The 19,649-nt window shown below is 35.6% G+C and overlaps 1 protein-coding gene and 1 pseudogene across 3 annotated transcripts in view; both read right to left on the bottom strand.

Moving 5' to 3' along the window:
• Positions 1–19,649, bottom strand: part of LOC309631767 (uncharacterized protein) — a 334,396-nt gene that overhangs the window by 56,592 nt on the left and 258,155 nt on the right. The gene's annotated exons all lie outside the window — the stretch shown is intronic.
• LOC309631719 (TIMELESS-interacting protein pseudogene) lies at positions 15,665–16,710 on the bottom strand (annotated as a pseudogene). The gene has a single exon. The product of its transcript is annotated as a TIMELESS-interacting protein pseudogene (transcript).

The following is a 19,649-nucleotide window of genomic DNA, read 5'->3' as shown; positions in this document are numbered from 1 at the left end:
ATAGGACTATTGAAGAAAATTAATCAGAGGAGAGTGTCACCGATCACCCATCAGGAATTAAGATGACTTAGATATGCAAGAGCAAACAGGGGACATTGTTTATAATCAAATCAGCACCAGAATATAAAGTGGCAAATACCACTGACATAGCCTTAAACCACTTAAGCATTGATTAAATCCACAAATATTTTATTCAACAAAATGATTGCTCAATCACTGTAGTTTTCTTTAAACATAAATGTCATGGTCTCTTAAGTTTAGGCATTATCCAATAAGCACCTAGAAGAGTTTTCCCACAGATATCTGACTAGCTCCCTTACTCACTTCCTTGAGATATTATCTCATGTCACCTCTCAGGTGGGCTTTCTCTGACAACCCTGTATAAAATTGCAATCCCTCTATCACTTTTTCTGCTTTAACTATTACTTATTTATTTACTTACTGTCTTTGCTCCCCACCTCACCCCAACTAGAATGTGACATTTTTGAAAGCAAAAACTTTGTTTTGTTTTGTGGTGGATATATTCCCAATGCCTGGTAGGGACTCAAAATACTGTTTGTTTGTTTGTATGAATGCATGAAGCATACTTATTTAAAGGAGAGGCTATGGACAAATTAATTTCACACCACTTTTTACAGCTACCTGAAGTTTATAACTGTTCCAGAGAAATAACATAATACAGAGGAGAGATAGGAGGAAAGTTTGCAGATAAAAATTTCAAAGGCTTGGCTATTCATCCTAGCTCTGCCATTTCCTAGCTCTGCAACTTGGGTAAATTCTTAATCCTCTATGCATCAAGTTTTTCATTTATAAGTGTCAACTACTCATTCCTCCAGAAGACCAGCAGTAAAACCTATTGGTAAAGCAAAGTTAACTTTATTATATTTAACTGCAGTAGAAGAGACCACAACAAAATGTCCCAGATCTGAGAAGTCAGAGAAGAGAGAACATTTATAGGGTTTTTTAAGGTCTGGGCAGTTTTAGAGCAAGTCTTTCAAGAATTGAGATGGGGCAGAATTTAAGACAGAATACTTTTGGATTGGTTGGTCCACTGAGGTGAAAGTCTTGAAGGGATTCTTGATGAGCAAACTGATAGTCTTGATAAAAATATACTGTTTTAGCTGGTTCACAGTTTTATCTTCTTACATTAAGCATACCCTGGAATAAACAGCTAAGTTATGTTTCACTTGTTCTCAATATTGGGAAAGTAAAGTATGCCTGTATCCAGAGTGAGAGAGTGGCATGGACATATATACACTACCAAATGTAAAATAGATAGCTAGTGGGAAGCAGCAGCATAGCACAGGGAGATCAGCTCGGTGCTTTGTGACCGCCTGGGTAGGTGGGATGGGGTGGGTGGGAGGGAGGGAGATGCAGGAGGGAGGAGATATGGGAACGTGTGTATATGTGTAGCTGATTCACTTTGTTATAAAGCAGAAACTAACAACAACAACAAAAAAAAGTATGCCTGTATCCAGTATTTTTTAACACAAGGACAAGAAATTGTATTGGTTTCAGTCGTCAAATATGAGGGCGATAATCCCCGCCCAGTTTGCAGAGTGATAATCAAATCAGATAATGTGTTTCAAAAGTTATAGAAAGGCATGTTGCTAATATTACAAAACACAATACAATAACTATTTATTGAACTCATTATGTACAAGAAATAGTATTAGTCCCTGGAAATGATATTGAGAAAAATAAGACATCATCATTATTTGCAGGAGTTTACAGTTTGGTCAGGTTGTTAAAACCAATAATACAAATAACTGAACAAAAGTCAGAGTAAGGTATGTGCCATAAGAAAGGTACCCAAATAAGTGCTACAAAATTTTCAATAAGGAGACCTGTGTTTGACAGTGATTCAAGAAAAGATTTGTGGAAGAGGTGGCATTTGTATTGGTTTGTAACTTTGAAGAAGTGAGCCGATTTTGTCAGTTGCACATAGAAGCAGTGAGGATGAATTCATGCCAGACAGAAGGAACAGCCTGAATAAAAGCATTTGACCTTTTAAGGAACTGTTTGCACTGAAAAGCATTCTATGGTCCAATAAGTTTGGGAAAGCTAGTCAAAACTAAACAATTTTCTTTATTGCAGGCCATTGCAGCCTTTCATTTGTGAATATGCAGTCTTCCAAGAAGGACACACAGTATGCACCCTTCCTGAACTTATGTAATGTGGGACAATGCCCTCCCATAATTTAGAGTATCTCACTGGACTTGCTGCCACCAAAAACATTCTAGTTAACATTGTAGTGGAGAGAGGTAAGAAAAGTTGGAGTAGAGTCAGGGAGGGGCAAGGTCATGGAACTGCAAATAGCTCTGTTTTCCTGGAGTTAAAAAGTATGTGTGTGTGTGTGTGTGTGTGTATATACATATATACATATATATATATATGTATATATGTATATATATATATATTTAATTCAGTAGCAATGGGGAAAACAATCAACAGAGGAAGCAGATATTATAATTAAACAATGCTTGACATGGACCCATTTGTCAGCATTATGTAAGATACACGAGGACCGGGAGAAAAAGGAATCAGAAGAGCAGGTTTCATAGTTCCACAGTACCCTAAATAAAAACTATAGAGAGAAATAGTTACAGGAGTGGCAGTAATGATAAAAATGAGATTCAAGAAACAATGAGGTAAAATCTACAGAAAATGGCATATGATAGGATGAAAGAGGTAGATTATAAGTCAAAGTTGATACTGAGCTCTTAAGCCTGGTCCCTGGGAGAATCCTGATGTTAGTAACAGTCAGGAAATCAGAAAAATATTTGGAGGTAGATGTTTAAAAGTGGATTAAAGCAGTTGTTTTGACATAGTGAATTTCACATTCCACTTCTTTTAAAAAGAACACTATATGTACATGATCTGTGTAAGGACAATACTTCCAAGAAATTTTATGTTTCCAGAATATAAAAGTTTCATGATTTTTAACTTTCTATGAGAAATCTAATGCTATTAAAACATGTTTTATAAGTTAATAAAATATTCATTATATTTCCCATTATGCAGGATATATCTCATAGTTTTACCTTCTATGTATTAGAAAGTACCTTTAAAATGTGTCAAAGCAAATACTTGTCATAATTTATCCAAACTAATTCTCCTTGAAAGGAAGTTTCAAATCAGCAGAACCACACTTTGCTCAGACAATTAGCACTGTGTAAATAACTAAGTATTAGACTGATTAAGAAAGAGGGAAAAAATAACTTTTCAAGTGGGTGCTAAAGTCAATACTGTAAAGGAAGTTTTAAATTCTGCCAAAATTGCTGAGACATTCTCCCCTAAATTGTCTTGCCATAAAAATCATCTGTTAATTTAGCCTAAAACAACTTCATTTCATTTACATAACACGAGTCCTGTCACAGTATGAAGTTACCTAAAATAGTTATTATGTCTTTGGGCAAAAACAGGCAGACAGCATTGGCGAGAAAAGCATGTGAATGCTTGGATCCCCTACAGAGACAGGGATTATATGTCTGGTTTCCTAAATACCAGAAGCAAGATTGTTATTAAAACTTTGCCATTGAAAGACTCCCAAATGTAGCTAGTTGCTATCCAAGATTCTTGCTTCCCAAATGTACCTGATTCCCAGGAGTAAGGAAGGGGGAAGATGGGAAATATGATTTTCTTTTTCTTCGTTCATTATTGAGGAGGCAACTCTGTCTGAGTAGATGGCACAAGGAAATGAAATACTCTTCCTGTGGTTATGATTTGGACAGTTTGCTGTGACCTTGGGAAAGGTTTTCTTTCTCAACATACCCACCTATACAAATTTCATTGACTTATCTTTGGAGGTTTGTTTAATTGGTAAAGGGTTCTGAGGTGCTAAATAAAAAGTGCTAGACAAGTATGATGTGTTCTCCTTTTCTAGTCCATTTTGAAACCACAGTGAAACAGGGTTAGATCTCTACATCCTGCTCATCACCAGGCAGATGAGTTACCCATAGAGCAATTTAGGGCAGAGAGTACAGAGGAGAAGAGGGGAATCTCTAGAAAGGATTTAAAGATACATGCCGTTAAAAAGTACATGGGAATGGGGAGTAAAGGCAGGAAAAATAAAGTGACTATGGACATAATGACCAGTTCCTGAAAGGAATAGGTAAAGCACAGAGGGGTTTAGGGCAGTAGAATTATTCTGTATGATACTGCAATGACGGATGCAAGACATTATGCATTTATCAAATCCCGTAGAACTTTACAGCACAAAGAGTGAATCTTAATGTATGCAAGTATTTTTAAACAATCATTTAGGAAATCAGGGTATCTCAGGAAGGAATGTACACTGTGATAAGAGAATCTACCTGTATTAAAAATGTATAAAACAATCTCACTGAAGAGGATAGGGAAAGGGTGCTGATCTAAGTAACTTTGGAAAGGAGTAGAGTCTGTAAGACTAAAACAAAAGGAACTACATATAAACACCATAGTCAGTTCATAATGTTCTTTCTGATGGGATTATGGGTTAACAATTCTGATACTATTATACATGTAAACTGGAATGGAACAATTAAGTAAGGTTTCTCACTGTTGGAATGTGATTTTATAAACAAGCAAGACTAAGAGGCGAGAATGACCCATGTGGTCATAAAATAGAGTTGAAGACATCAGTAGGACTCGGATTTTGCTTAATATAGATACAGGTGTTTACATACAGAAATATTTATAGATATGTGTACATACATGTATTAATATAAACACATACATTTTTTACTCTATCATCTGAGAGGGCCTAAAAGAAACAACACCCCAATAGCAATGGGCACACCTAGCACCCAGATTCTAGTTTCTAATACCATTCTCCTATAAAGGAACAAGGATCCTTGGAGAAAATGTTGATTCTAGAAGTGGAGCAGGAAATATACAAGATGAACTTTGTGCCTCTTATAGTTCCAGAGAGTAAGAAAGTGCTCAGTTTAATCAACAAAATAAATTCATTAGTATTACATTATTACTCAAAGTATAAAATAAATATCTATAAGTCAATACTGACATAAATACATACATACATACATACAAACAAGATAAATATTCTTACGAAGAATTCCATATAATCAGTGTAGATACTCTGCCCTCAAGCAGCTCTTCGTAGTCATCTTTATTCTTCTCTTGCAGTAGCATATACAGAGAAGAAATACAATAAGAATTTGTTTAACTTTGGATTCAGAAGCACCAGAGATAGAGGTCTGAAGGGATATCTATTCTAAATGGAGGTAATTTGGTTATTGCTTAGAATTTCTAGAAAAATCACGTTAATATCGTGGAAAAAATGGCCCCGACTACCTCACACTCTTAGTCTGTACTCCAGCTGTTCTTTGAATGAATCCAGCATACCCCTACTTTAGGTAATACATACTTGCTGATTCTCCAGCCTGTAATATTCTTACTCCAGATATCTACAAGGCTCTCTTCCCTCAGAATTAGATCTCTGATCCAAGGTCACCTTATCAAGAGAGGCTTTGCCAGACAAACTTACCTAAAAAGTAAACATGAACACGCTCACACACATACATGTACACACACACACACACACACACACTTCCAAACAGTCCTCATTCTCGTTATTCTGCTTTATTTTCCTCTATAGCTCTCCTTAGTACTGGATATAATATATATATATATATATATATATATATATATATATATATACACACATACATACATGTTTATTGTCTGTCTCCTGCCATTACAATGTAAGCTCTGAAAGAGGAAATTTTGCCTGATATGCACAAAGCTATAGTCCCAATTCCTATAACAGTGCCCGGCACATAAGCATTCAATACATATTTGACAAATAAAGGAATAAAGTTTTCAAGGGACAGCTAAGGCTTTTCTGTATTAGAACCTAATTGTATAAATTATTTCTTGAAATAAGTCTCATATCAGCTGGAACTTTCTAATATATTTCATTATACAGGTTTTTATTGTTAATGCTTTTGTTTTAATGGAATGTGACGTGCTGTAGAATAATCATTCACATTAATCTTTCAACACACCTGGAAATTGACCATTTGCTTATATCTGGGATAACTGCATTATTTTCTGCACATAGTTTTCGCATCAAGTCCAGGTCGTATAATCATCATTCCATTAAAAAAAACAAAAGAAAAACAAAACTTTCAAATTCAGGCTGCAAATAAAGCAGGTATAGGCCTAATTCTGTTAGAGCCAAAAGGGAAAAATTTAACAAATATAAACCCTATTGGTTCTTAATGAATTGGTATTTTTATCTACCTACTGGAAATCTTAACCTCCATCTTCTGAAGCCCCTACCTGTACTGTCAAAGAAGACTATTTCTTGTGCATGTGCTTTTAACAACTACGTGTCCATCAGAGCACACAAACTCAGATCCTGTCTGAGGCTGCTCATCATTCTCATAATTCTCTTGATTGTCTTTGGTGGCACACCATCTGCACACCTGGAAACAGGCTTTTCTCAGACTCTGTTGTCCTTAATTAAACTCTAAACTGGAGACTTACAGGCAGGAAAAATGCCCAGCTCGTTTAGCACACTCCTGGTTGACTTTTTCAGATACTCTTTGAAAGACTGGCCAATGTACTTCCCTAGAGAAGCCAAAGTCTCTCAAACTAATGGTCTCAAGCAATGGGCTCTCTCCGTTTTCAAGCCCTGCCATAAACAGCGGAAGGCAGTACACATAACTTCTCTGAAATAAGTGGTATAAAGGAGTGGAGCCGCAAGCTGTTTATCCAAGACAAAGTTTAATAACTTAGAGTTATTGTTTCTGAAAAACTGGGCAATTCTTCTTAATTTGGACCAAATACTTAAAGGCCCTCCCTACATACCAACTAGATCCTAGGGTGGCTTGGAAAGGAAATACTTTTTAATATTTTGCTGGGCTTAAGAAAGGTAATGGAAACCTCCAATCCTTTCCTACAGCTCCAGCAGTAAAAATAAGCTAACAATAAAATTTGAAATGTGAATTCTGATGTGGAGTGGTGAATATTAAGCAAAAGAGAAAGATTCTCTGAAGGCAATACTCATGCCAGGCCTGCTATCTGAAGACTGAGTGTTGGCCCAGCAGCCAGAGGGGCTGCTAAACCAAAGACTTATGCCTTAAATTCTGAACACTTAAAGGAAGCTCAAGTAGTTAAAGGTTAGTACTACCTTTAGCTTCTGATAGAAGTAAATGCAAATCCTCTCTTGGGAAGAAATTTCCTATTTAGACCTTCAGGATTCTTGCAGAATAAGGTCAAACACAAATGAGATCATAATCAAAAGAGTTCTGTCAACTATGCAAGATAAACCTGAATGAGAGGTAATCTGCGGAAATAACAAGCTTTAAATTTAGAAAACCCAAGGTTCTCAAATGTTGCACTTATCAGTATAGAATGTATTAAGTTAATTATGTAGGAAAGGTTTAAAGAAATAAAAGGTGGAATCATAAGAATGAGCAAGCAATGGTGAATTTTTAAATGCTCAGGTTAGAGAGAACAAAATAGAACATTTAGAATGAAAAATCTAATTTTTGAAATTAAAAAAACTTGATGGTAAAATACAAAATAGGCATAACTGATAAGAGAATTAATAAACTTGTACTGTTCAGGAAGAATGGTTAAGATATTTATGAACTTCAGACTTTCTTTAGTATGCTATGCATGGTAAAATTTCAAAATGTCAATGATTAAAAGAGCAGAAATAGAGGCTAAAACTTTTAAACACTAAAGAAAAGTAAACTTAGAAAAACAAAAATGCAATCAAGTTTTTAAAATTCAAGAAAGGAGAAAAAGGAGTATAGAAAAAATGAGACAAAAAAGACAAAAATAAGAAGATGAAAGTAAATCAAAATATATCAATAACCACAATAAATATATCTAGCTTACAAATCTACTTCTTATAAGAGGCAAGCAAACCATAAGGACATAAAATGATTGACATGTATACACTGCTATATTTAAAATATATAACCAACAAGGACCTATTATATAGCACAGGGAACTCTGCTCAATATTCTGTAATAACCTAAATGAGAAAAGAATTTGAAAAAGAAGAGATACTTGAATATGTATAACTGAATCACTGCACTGTACATCCGAAACTAACACAACATTGTTAATCAGCTATACTCCACTATAAAATAAAAATTAAAATAGATAAATAAATAAATAAATTTTAAAGTAAAGGAATGGGTAGATAAACAACAAGGATTTACTATATTCCCCAGGGAACTATATTCAAAATCTTGTAATAACCTATAATGGAAAAGAATGTGAAAAAGAAAAAATAAATAAATAAATATATATATATATATATTTCAGTTCTAACTGAATCACTTTGCTGCACACCTGAAACTAACATAATATTGTAAATCAACTATACCTCAATTTTTTAAAATGCTAAAAAAAATAAAATAAAGGAATGGGAACAACTTATATATAAAGCCATGGAAATTTTGAAAGAGATGGAATAAGAGTTACCTGACAAACTCTAATAAAAACAAAGCTCAGTATCTATAATAATATCAGAAAAACTATAGACTTTAAAACTAAAGCAATACTTAGATTAAGAAGATCACATCATTGTGATAAAAGGTCCAATTCACCAGGATGACATAATAAACTTGTATGTACCTACTAAAATGATCTCAAACTACATTAAGCAAAAATTGATAAAACTCAGTTGTCAAATGTGTTCTATTCTCAAAGACTAGTGGGTTAAAAAGACCAAGAAAAAACAAAAATATTTTAATTCTAATTAAGTATGATTTAATGAACATTTATTAATTTGCTCACCCAGCAATTAAAGGATGTAAATATGTGTCAGGTGTAAACACATTTGTAAAAAATGACCATGTAATACACCACGAAGAATGTATACTGGTTTCAAAACATGCCTACAAATGTTTTGACACATCTCCCACTGACATATGAGTTCTATGTCATATTTTCTTGATCTGGAAGTAGTTATAACTAACTGCTTTGGCCAATGGAGTTTGATGGAAATAATACTATGCGACTTTAAAGGCTAAGTTATAAAATGACACACCAATTTCTCCTTATTTGTTCTTGGAGTCCTGAGCCTCAAGATGAGAAGTCCAGCTACCCTGAGGCCACCAAGTTGGGGAGATCACATGTTAGCCCTCTAGTCAACCATCCCAGCTGAGCCCAATCTTCCAATCATCCTTGCCAACACCCCAGACATGCAATGAAACCATCTTGGACTCTCTAAGCCAGTCCATCCAGGGATGCCACATGGAACAAAATATTCACTCATACAACCCTGTCTAAAAGTCTGACCCACAAAATTCAGTAGGTAATTGAAACAGTAGTCTTAAATTGTGAAGAGCAAAATTTATACAGACCACAGTCTCTGATCCCAATGCAATTAAGGTTGCAGTCGGTAACAGGAAGATAAATTTAACAATGCCCTTATGTTTAGAAAATTAAAACTAAATAAGTTATGAAGAAAAGGAAATAGTATCAAGGTAGAAATTTTAATAATAATTACTAACGTGAATTAATTAAAGTTCTACATATGAAATACTGTGGGATAAAGCAAAAGTGATAGAGAAAAATGTACAGCTTCAAGTATTTGTAATAGAAAAGAAGAAAAAATAAAAAGGTTGAAAAAAATTAGTTAAGTGTATAATTTAAGAATTAACTAAGAGGGCTTCCCTGGTGGCGCAGTGGTTGAGAATCTGCCTGCCAATGCAGGGGACACGGGTTCGAGCCCTGGTCTGGGAAGATCCCACATGCTGCGGAGCAGCTGGGCCCGTGAGCCACAATTACTGAGCCTGTGCGTCTGGAGCCTGTGCTCCGCAACAGGAGAAGCCGCGATAATGAGAGGCTGGCGCACCGCGATGAAGAGTGGCCCCCGCTTGCCACAACTAGAGAAAACCCTCGCACAGAAACGAAGACCCAACACAGCCATAAATAAATTAATTAATTAAAAAAAAAAAAAAAAGAATTAACTAAGAAACCTTAGAATAAACCCAAAGACATCTTACACTTAGCTCAAAACCTCACAAACATTTAGGTATTCAGGCTCAATCAACCCATACAATTCTTATTCCACAATTCAGAGTTAATCATCTTCAATTAATCCTTTTATTAACATCATAAAGTCCTGAATTAAATATTTGTTTTATGTTACCAAAGAGGGTTAACTGGGCCAGTTGGACCAAATTAACCACAGAGCCAAGATGTTATAAATAAACAAACAAACAAATAAATAAAAACAAGGTTCAATCCCAGTTAGGTTCTCCCTTGTAAAATTCTGTGGTCATATGGAATACTGCTGCCTGGAGAGTGTTTACTTAAGTGACATTATTTTTTATGTTTTACCACTTCCTTCTCATTTTTCTTCTCATTGCACAGTTATTGTCTGATGCTTCAGGTTTTTCCCAGAATCTGTAAGGTTTTTAAAAAAAAAAAAAAAACTACAATGATATTCTAATACATGACACCAAAACTTACCTAGTAAATCCTTGCCAATTCATACACAAGATAAAAATGTAATGATGTTATTCTCTTAATATTTTTACATATTATCTTCAAGAAATATGAGTAAATCAATAAATACTACAATCAATATGCTTTACGATATCCTCTATTAATCTGCAGTATATTCCAGAGTAAAGATTCATTTTTTACCACAGCAGTACACCTTCTCTCTATGCTGACAGTGTTTCACCTCAAGCAAACAACTCAACACATCTTGTCCCTTTGGTAATGTCTGTGAGTAATGGTGTGCCTTCTTAAATTCTTTTTTATTCTTCCCAGGTGCAAATTTTATCTCCTTCAGTTACAGAATAAGCTAGAGATAAGATTTCATAGCAATCCTGTTTTAGTAAATACTAGTTGATGGTGAGAAAATGGATGACTAAGGCAGGACAATAATTGTCAAGAGCTTCCTTTGGTAGATGTTATGTTGAGAAGTAATTTTCATTATCGTTGTTATTACTATGTTAAAAGATGACCAGATACTCATAATTTTAAGACTAAACTTCCCATCTCATTGAAAAGTCAGGAATATGTTGAGCGATTATATTATTCTTGTCCCACAGAAGGGGAAGATTCCTATTTTCCCCTTCTGTTGGGATAACCTATGATTGCCACTTTGATCAGTAACCTGATTGCCACTTTGATCAGCACTTATTTCCTGCTTCTTAACCAACTCAAATAATGATACTGATGACGACTGAGCACTTTCTACATGTCAAGTACTGCTCTAAGAGTTTTACGTATATTCTTATTTTACTCCTCATGATATCACTAAGAAGTAGCTGCTATTTTCATTCTAAGTTTTGAAATGGGGAAACTGAGGCACTGAAAGTTTAAGTAACTTGTACAGTGTTATAGTTAGTGATGGAGCCTGGATTAAAATAAAGAGGCCAATCCTTCATGTACCTTTTTATATCAGGATAAAAAGAAAAAGAAAAAAAGTTTCAGAGTTGTGTGCCATGGCATTGTAAATGGTGGTGCAAACACGGAAAGAGATTGGTTAGGAACACTTAGATTCTTTTCCTCCCTCCTCCCTCTCACCACACTCTCCCTACTCCCTTGCTTTCTTATTTGGGTCTAACGTTGAAACAGCAGTCAACATCTCCTCTTGAAACAGACTCTAACATTCAGACAATCTAATCAACAAATAAACTTATGATGAGATCATGCAAACCAAAGGATTCCTTGTCATTTTTCATAAGATATTGAGTGTTTCTTCTTATCACTCAATCATCAACTTTGCAATGCTCAGCTAGACACCAGGAGAAAGAAAAAAAACAAATAAAAGACATGATTCTTACCAGCAAAAAGGCACAAAATAATTGGTTACCCATAGCACATAGACAGGAGGAAAATGACTAGAAATGTTTTCAAACCAATGCATAAATGGATACAAATGATCACATTGTAAAGAGAACAAAACCACATAACAGAAATGTGAGATGAATTTCCTATCATAATGAAACGGCATCACAAAGGGGAAGTTTCCGGGAGAGTGGAGATTAGAACCAGGCTTTAAAGGTGTAGAAGGGGAGGAGAGTTGCCAGCTGTTCCTCTCCTGACAAACGTCTAGACAGGATTATCTCAGGTGTACAGTGCACAATGGGCTCCCTGAAGGGTAATGCTTCACAGCCCTGTTATTGGATACCTTTTTCCTCTATGCCACATTGCCTGAGTACTACATCCACTACACATTTTCCATGGGGCTGAAAACAGAACTCTGCTTTCTGGAATGACAATTGTTACAAACACATTCCGTTCCGAAAACATAAAATCTGGAGGATTCTCTCAAAGCAAAGCAGAGAAATACAAGTGCCATTCGTCTTCTGTCTTGGCTCTCCAAACTCTCTTGAAGAAAATTATTTCATTTTGGACTTTCTCAGGAAGAAACATCAATTCTAAGATTTAGAGTCTTGAGGGTTAGTAGTGGGACCTCAGAGCTGGGGAGTTCAGTAAGAAAATGAAAGTCTGAGAAAGGGGAAGAATTTATAATGAAAAGAGGCAGAAAAGAGTGCAAAAGAGGGCTTACACCAAAGGCAGAATCCTACAGGCCAAAATTTCTAAACTTTAAGAATTTTATAAACTTTATCTCCTTCAGGGATTCTTTATATTTAAAGGTGTCATGGACAGCACAGTTCCTTTTCGGCCTCCTCAGTTCTGCTCATCTTTCCACTGGACCTTTTGCAAAGTAAAAAACTAACAGTCAGAATAAGTGGTTTCAGTAGCTGCTGCCCTAGGCTTTGATTTGGGGAGAAGGAGGGCCTGCTATCTGGACTTTGGCCTCGTGGATTGGGTTATATGCAGCAGTTCTGATCTCCTTTGTAGCGGTGGAAAGCCGTATGTTTTCTCCTTTCATTTCTTGGTCGATTTTTGTCTAGTTGTCTTGACATCTCAAGAGGTAGCTCATGAGAAGATCTCAGTAACTAGTAAGTGAATCTCTACTAAAAAGTGAACAAATAAATGGTCCCAACTTTTCAGAAATATAGGACATAGATCTATTCTCCTTCATCCTTTCTCTCTCTCCCCTGGTCTAAATAAGCTGCGCTGTTCCTATAAATCACTGAGAAGTTACAGAATTTCTCAAGTCTGCCTGCTGGAGATGTATAAGAAAAATGATGCTCTCTTATTTTTTTAGCTTCACAGGCAGAGTCAAGAAATCTTTATTATGCCAAAAGATTCACCCAAGCAAAAACTGTCAATGGAATTAAGTCAGGTTTCCCATATTTATCATATTTCTGCCATATCTGCTCTCTTGATCATGAAGCTAAGAGAACACAGGCAGTTTTCCAAAGAAAACACTTGAGTATCTTCCTACAAACACTAACTGCTACCTTGAATATTATATTTAAATCTGTAGTACACACAAGGACATCACTCTTTATTCAGGAAATGTCCTTGTTTCATATTTCTTGCCTCAGAGGTAGATGTGCTATATTTCTATAGTTTGGTGGGGAAACAGAAAGTAGAGTTTCTTTAAAGTTCAATAAGGCCTGACACTGTGAAATAGAGGGATGGAACTCAGAATTATAGTAGAACTTATCTCTTCCTCAAGGATATACCTCAGATAACAAAATAATGTGGATATCACTAAATCATCGTCTAATGTGGCAAAAAAATGATAGCATCAGAAGACAAAGATGACAATTCTGGGCGATGAGTATTCTGTATTTGACAGTCACAGGATTAATTGAAACAGCTATCATCACATCAAAGGTATCAGAGACAACGGCTTCTGCTTAATATGATCTGACTTTATATTAATTGCAAAATTCATGAGGACTTTGTAAAAAAACAGATTTTTTTCTATGAAATCATGACATTGAAAGTTACCTTCGAGATTATCTACTGCCATCTTTTTTACAGATCCACAATGCAAAAGATTCTTCATCTCTTCATCCACTTATCTCTGCCACTTTAAGTTGTAGAAAGACTCATAGTTTTCTACTGAATTAATTTATCTCCAAGGGGGTCTTCCCTGGTGGTCCAGTGGTTAAGAATCGGTCTTGCAATGCAGGGGATGCCAGTTCAACCCCTGGTTGGGGAACTAAGATCCCACATGCCACGGGGCAACTAAGCCCAGTGCCACAACTAGAGAGAAGCCTGTGCATTGCAACGAAAAATCCCATGTACTGCAATTAAGACCCAATGCAGCCAAAAGATGAATAAAGTCTTTTTTAAAAAAATTATCTTTTGGGGCTTCCCTGGTGGCGCAGTGGTTGAGAATCTGCCTGCCAATGCAGGGGACACGGGTTCAAGCCCTGGTCTGGGAAGATCCCACATGCCGCGGAGCAACTAGGCCCGTGAGCCACAACTACTGAGCCTGCGCCTCTGGAGCCTGTGCTCCGCAACAACAGAGGCCGCGATAGTGAGAGGCCCGCGCACCGCGATGAAGAGTGGACCCCGCTCGCCGCAACTAGAGAAAGCCCTCGCACCGAAACGAAGACCCAACACAGTCAAAAATAAATAAATAAATTTATTTAAAAAAAAATTATCTTCTGGGATATCAGAAAGAGAATTTAATGGAGATTTAAATTTTCTATAAATCAATTTTGGGTAGTAGGAAGAAGGAAGTGTGACACTTCCAAATTATTGCAAGTTTTTTTTTTTTTGAATTTTATTTTATTTACTTTTTATACAGCAGGTTCTTATTAGTTAACCATTTTATACACATCAGTGTATACATGTCAATCCCAATCTCCCAATTCATCACACCCCCACCAACAACCCCCCACCACTTTCCCCCCTTGCTGTCCATACGTTTGTTCTCTATATCTGTCTCTCTATTTCTGCCCTGCAAACTGGTTCATCTGTATCATTTTTCTACGTTCCACATATATGCATTAATATACGATATTTCTTTCTGTTCTTGACTTACTTCACTCTGTATGACAGACTCTAGATCCATCCACCTTACTACAAATAACTCAATTTCATTTCTTTTTATGGCTGAGCAATATTCCATTGTATATATGTGCCACAACTTCTTTATCCATTCGTCTGTCGATGGACACTTAGGTTGCTTCCACATCCTGGCTATTGTAAATAGAGCTGCAATGAACACCGTGTTACATGACTCTTTTTGAATTATGGTTTTCTCAGAGTATATGACCAGTAGTGGGATTGCTGGGTCATATGGTAGTTCTATTTTTAGTTTTTTAAGGAACCTCTATACTGTTCTCCATAGTGGCTTTATCAATTTACATTCCCATCAACAGTGCAAGAGGGTTCCCTTTTCTCCACACCCTCTCCAGCATTTACTGTTTGTAGATTTTTTGATGATGGCCATTCTGACTGATGTGAGATGATACCTCATTGTAGTTTTAATTTGCATTTCTCTAAAGATTAGTGATGTTGAGCATCCTTTCATGTGTTTGTTGGCAATCTGCATATCTTCTTTGGAAAAATGTCTATTTGGGTCTTCTACCCATTTTTGGATTGGGTTGTTTGTTTGTTTTTTGTTTGTTTGTTTTTTTAGTTTGTGAGCTTTTTATTTAAAAATAAAAGAACATTAGCATTTATTACATATTTACATCTTAAAACACCACCCAATTTAGTAAAAACAGGGCATTCAATGGCACACTAGCAGTGGAAGCTACTTATTAACTACCAATCATTTTTACAAGGTCATACCTATATAAAAATAAACACTAAGGAGAATAAATAGACAATGAAAGTGAATAAGAAACAAGTATAAATTATAAATAATACCAGATTTTAAACAGGAATCTATAAAAGTTTCACTATATATGGATTTTCACTCAAAGTAGGCAAAATGCATAGTCATCTCAAATTTGGAAGATAGCAAGTTAATAGATTTTCTCATTTGAGGCCTATCCAACCTCAGTAATATTTCTAGATGAAGCCTTAAGTTACTATTATATATTTTAAAAGGACTGGTCCAGTTGCATTTTCTCTATTTTTAATTCCTCCTCTTCATTTACAGTATTGGCAGCAGCAGCATTATGTGGATTGTCTAGAAGGTCTTTGTTAAATCCATTTGATTCTTCCTCCTTTTGCTCCTCACCTGTACTACCCTCTTCAGGTGTCTGTGTACTGGGTGTGTTCATTAACAAGTCATTTCCTAGGGACTGACTATTACTCAGTAGCTTTGCCTGTCTTCTTTCCAAGGCCAGTTGTTTATTTCTCTCAATTCTTTGTTGTTGTTCTTCTGTTAGGCTTCTACTAGACTCAGAAGCGAACTTTGCACTTTCAGATGAGTTTGTCAGAAAGGGATCTAACTCGGTAGCAGTTACATCATGGCCATTATTTTCCCCTACTTCATCTTTATTGCTAACAAAATCTTCATGTAAAATAGGGAGATCAAGTCGAATTTGTTTTAAACAGGTCTGAACTTCTTTTTTATTTCCCAGATATTCAACTCTGTCAATAAAATCTTCAAATTGCAGTTTAGGGAACAGCCTATGCGCCCAGTGCTCCATGTGTCTGATTACTGTCTTCAAGTCCTCAGCCTCATGACCTTTACCTTTGAATTTTGCCTTATCAAACACATGCCTTAATGCTGGAAGCCCTCTCTCTGAAATTAATCTTCTTCAGGTTCAGCTCCTTCACCATCTTCTCTCCCTGGAGAGGCTGGAGGTGGGAATGGAGGAAAAGTTTCATCTTCTATATGCTCATAATCTGGTAGGTCAATCAAGCCATTCTCCTGTGGTTCTAGCATCTTTTCCTCTCGAGCAGATTGCAGCACCCACAGCACAGAGCTCCGCGCGGCCAGGAAACCGGGTTGTTTGTTTTTTTGATATTGAGCTGCATGAGCTGCTTGTAAATTTTGGAGATTAATCGTTTGTCAGTTGCTTCATTTGCAAATATTTTCTCCCATTCTGAGGGTTGTCTTTTCGTCTTGTTTACGGTTTCCTTTGCTGTGCAAAAGTTTTTAAGTTTCATTAGGTCCCATTTGTTTATTTTTGTTTTTATTTCCATTTCTCTAGGAGGTGGGTCAAAAAGGATCTTGCTGTGATTTATGTCATAGAGTGTTCTCCCTATGTTTTCCTCTAAGAGTTTGATAGTGTCTGGCCTTACTTTTAGGTCTTTAATCCATTTTGAGTTTATTTTTGTATATGGTGTTAGGGAGTGTTCTAATTTCATTCTTTTACATGTAGCTGTCCAGTTTTCCCAGCACCACTTATTGAAGAGGCTGTCTTTTCTCCATTGTATATTCTTGCCTCCTTTATCAAAAATAAGGTGACCATATGTGCGTGGGTTTCTCTCTGGGGCAGACATGAACTTTAACAGTTTGCGGTTCTCCATGTCTCATTTACTTATACCACCAAACTTGAAATGTTCAAAATAGACATTGCTCTGTCATATCAGGTTTGGGGCAAAGAAAACGTGAAGCAAACTCACAAATGCCCTCTAATAGACATGTTCCTTGCATGAGTGAGAAATTTGTGACTTTAAGCACTGAGAAAGGGGTCCCTTTGTTACTGTGACATAGCCAAGCTTATTCTAATAATATCATTAGTCAGGGAAAGTATCATTCTTTCTTGATAATCACTGATTTAGTGAAGTTTATAGCATCCAAGCACTCCCTTCTATAATTATTTCTCTCAGTTGACTTTTTGAAAGGTAATGAACAACAGATAGTTCAAGATTACATTATGACAAGCATCTACAGTACATCTACTCCCAATGTTGATTTTAATGTTCATTTTAGTTTTAACAATTAGTTAATGTGGAGGGAGGACTTATGTCCTCTTAGGACAAATAAGGAGCCTAACAAAGATGTTTGTCTGAATAGAAGAGATAAGCCAAGTAAATGCCCATATCCATCATTTAGGGACTATCATAGGTAGTCCCTGACCAAGAAGTGGATGATAGATGATAGGTAGGTAGGTAGGTATGTAGGTAGATAGATATAAAGAATTATTTTTCTAAATCAAGTCTAATTTTAACCTAGAGAGAGATTTAAGTAGCTACAACAAAGTATACTTCTCAACCACCAATTTTGTTTTGTTTTGTTTTATTTTCAGTAAAACACCCATAGTTTCAAGTAAAAAAGCTACCTATTAAAAACTAATATAAAATTATTCCAAAACATACTTCTAGACAGCTATATGTGAAGTTATTATTTATAAATTAGTTAAAACACCTATCACTGTTAATGACTTTGGTTTTAAAGCAGTTGATCTAGATGCTTTCTCTCTTCCAGGATGAGATGGCAGAGTCACTTCTTTATTAAAGCCACTCCTAAGTCATGATGCTAAAATCATGCCATCTTTATGATGAGATGCCTAGATAACTCTTTACTCTTGAAGATGGAAATGCTTCTAGATCATCTGAACATGGAATTAAATTATACGGGAAAAGACTAAAGAGACAGGAAGGGGAACTAAAATGCATCTCCTTTTCAATCACTTTGGAAATTATTGTCTGAAGTATAAAGACACCATTCTTACTGACATTGTTTTGGCTTAGATGCAGTCTGAGATCTATATTAACAGTCAAATATAACAAATTTCTACCTATGGAGTCAAAAGCTAAAGAAAGAGCGTTAAAATCTGCAATATTATTATCACATTACTCCTGTATTATTCTTGGAATTTCATACAAAAGAATATGGGTTTATTAGGCATCTCCAGTAGAAGTGATAGACCTCCCTGAGTTCACTAGCTCCGCACATCAAACACTGAGCTAAGAAGTATAAGCTTATAATTTATCAAGCTTCTATGTGTCATGTTAGATTGAACATCTTGTATTTCATTGTGTTCATAATTTAGAGAAAATAAAGGGTTGTTCTGGGCCCAGTGAGGCAGTATCCTACCCATTGAACTGGTAAAGGTTAACAAGTTAACAAGATTGGAACCCAGCATTTCACAGTTGCCTTTAAATACTCATGATGCAACAACTGTTTCCTGGGTGGAATTTAGCTACTGATGACTGCACTTCTCCATCATGCTGCTTATTTCTAAACATATTAATTTCATATTGACATTTGTTTTATGAACATTTGATTCTCAGAGTTAAGAAAACAGCTTAACTAGGAGAACAGATATGCAAAAGTAAAGGTTATTTATATAATCACTAACAGTGACGTTTAAGACTCTTTGAACTGCTGTGAAATTTTAGGGTTATAATATCATGCCACACACTTTGAAAAATTAATTCAAATTAGTTTGGAAATGAGCACTTTTATATCCACTGAAAATTTCATTAACAATAGAAATATGGGATTATAATCAAAGAAATGGTAGAACACTAGAAAGATGTCTACAGAGATTAAAATTGGGTCCTTTTTTAATATCTTCATTAAAGATCTAAAATTAATAACAAGCTGATTATTCAAATGTACAAATATTAAGAAAGAATAATAATAAGGTCATTAGAAAAGAATTGTAGGTACTTAAAAATTAAATATCAAAATTAGATTAATTTTAAATGGCAAAGATCTAGAAAATTGATATAGATATTAGAAAAGGAGAAGGTAAAAGATCTGGAAAGCAATAATGTAAATAAATAAATCTACAATATTATGTGAAAATCTCAACATTATCTGGAAAGAAGCTCTGCTACAGCTGGGAGGGTTAAGCCTTTCTATATTTAACAAGACCTCAACTATCTGTCCCATTAGATATTGCCCTGTGTAAGGCAATGAAGATTGCTAACAATTATTACATGGATGGGAATAATATAAGGCACTGTAGACCACACCTTGTTCTTTT

This window comes from Balaenoptera borealis (assembly GCF_965194805.1).
Source record: "Balaenoptera borealis genome assembly, chromosome: 7".
Taxonomy (NCBI): Eukaryota; Metazoa; Chordata; class Mammalia; order Artiodactyla; family Balaenopteridae; genus Balaenoptera; species Balaenoptera borealis.
The sequence above is the reverse complement of the archived record's forward strand: the minus strand, read 5'-3'. Positions and strand labels throughout refer to the sequence as shown.